Source organism: Pteropus alecto, unplaced genomic scaffold (assembly GCF_000325575.1).
Source record: "Pteropus alecto unplaced genomic scaffold, ASM32557v1 scaffold206, whole genome shotgun sequence".
Taxonomy (NCBI): domain Eukaryota; kingdom Metazoa; phylum Chordata; class Mammalia; order Chiroptera; family Pteropodidae; genus Pteropus; species Pteropus alecto.
This window is the reverse complement of record NW_006438906.1, coordinates 5,308,033-5,309,917: the sequence shown is the minus strand read 5'-3', so window position 1 is coordinate 5,309,917 and position 1,885 is coordinate 5,308,033.

Sequence of the window (1,885 nt, the reverse complement as noted above, 5' to 3'; positions counted from 1 at the left end):
CTGACTCCGCGCAGCGGCGTCCACCCGCGAATGAGCACCCGGCGGGCCGGCATTCGCCACTTTGCCGGCGCGCCGGCTCCGCCCCGCCGAGCGGGGGAGGGCGCGGCTCCCGTTCCCACGCCTCTGCGGAGCGCAAGTTTGGGGCGCTTGGAGTTGGGGCACCCGACTGGAACTGAGGGTGAGGCAGTAGCATTGCCAGTCCCGTCTGCGTAAACTCGTACTCAGGTAAAGCTAAGAACTTAGCCCACCACCCCCGACACAGGATGCAGGCATGAGCGTAGGAAGCTAACTGGACGGAAAGGGAAGGTAGGGGTAGGATTCCAAATTGGTTGACGTTATGTATATTTTATTCATTTCTGATTCTGAAAAATTTAGTAACTTCTGTATATACAAGTTTTCTTACAAACCAAAGTACAAGATCGATTAGAAGACGCCATTCTCTGATTTTACTGGTTGTCCTTAATGCATGTCCGTCCAATATTAAGGTCCAACTAGTTAATGTACGTTGGAAATCACATAGATCTTCCAGATCCCCACATCCAAATAATTTTCCTCAGTTCTTGTCTCCTCAGCCTGACAGAGAATTAATAACCCAAATCCTTGGTAAGCAGCAATATTTAAAAGACTGGGATAGCTTTGTTTCGTTAAAGCTTCTGGAAATGCTATATATCCAAATGTATGTTAGTTATCCTTTGATCTTAAACACTTACTTCACAATGCTATTTCTTTAATACTGACTGCTTAATGGGTACAAGGTTTTTAAAATTCATTCATTTTTATCCTTTCTGAAAATTTTGTCCTTCCGTTTCCAAGAGACCTTCACTCTGTTGTATGACTTACATAGTATATGTACCTTTCCGTGATTCTTACAGCCTGTGAAAATGCATGTGGGTTATTTTTACTTTATTCACATTATTCATTCTCCCACTTTCTAGACTTACTTTACTGTCATTTTTTAAGTTATGACTCTATTTTCATTTTACCCCACTCCAAATTCTCTTTATTGCTTATTACTTTGATTTTTTTAAATATCATAAAAATAAAGTAGTGGGTTTGACTGACATTGCTTCAGGCTACTGTTTCTAAACAGAAGACTAAGTGCTAAACATCTGAAGAACTGTTTCTTCTTGAATAGCACAATAAACAGTCAACACACAGCATCTATCAAGCTGTAAATACCACTGATAATTTCCTTCTGTAAATTTAGTAAATTATGAGGCATTCCATTAGAAGCCCTGGTCTTAGCAGTCTAATTGCTGAGTGAATATAGTTCTGTACAAGTGGACAGCTAGTACACTGAAATGAATTTTATCATTAGTGTGATGTAAATTGTTATTGATTTTGAGTTTATGTGCTTTCCTGTTTATTCTAAAGATTGATTTTTCCATATAAAGTAAAAAGTGGCTAGCGTGGTAATGCCTTTAAAGCTTTACAAATACACTTATTAAACTGAATCTTTGAAATGTTATCATATTGTTAGCAATTAATAAATATCTGCATTTTTCAAAACAGATGAGTTGTTATTTTTAATTGCTTAGGCAGAGGGCTTTCTTGAAGACCCTTCATACAACTTCATTCCTGAACTCACTCTGATTTTTGCACTTATTTCTAAATTCTTATATTCTTTGACCGGCTTTGCCCTTTCCCTGAGCCTCTTCATTGAAGAGTCATCAAGAAACATGGGTTATTCCAAATATCTTAGGTATACATTTTCCCATTTGCACTGATATTAATCTACTCCAGACCTACTATAACAATTATCTATCACTGCATAACAACACAAAAAACATTTAATGATTTAAAACAATCACCATTTTATTTGTTCATAATTTCATTGTCATTACCTGGGACAGGGCTCAGGTAGATGGTTCTTCCACTGGCTTGC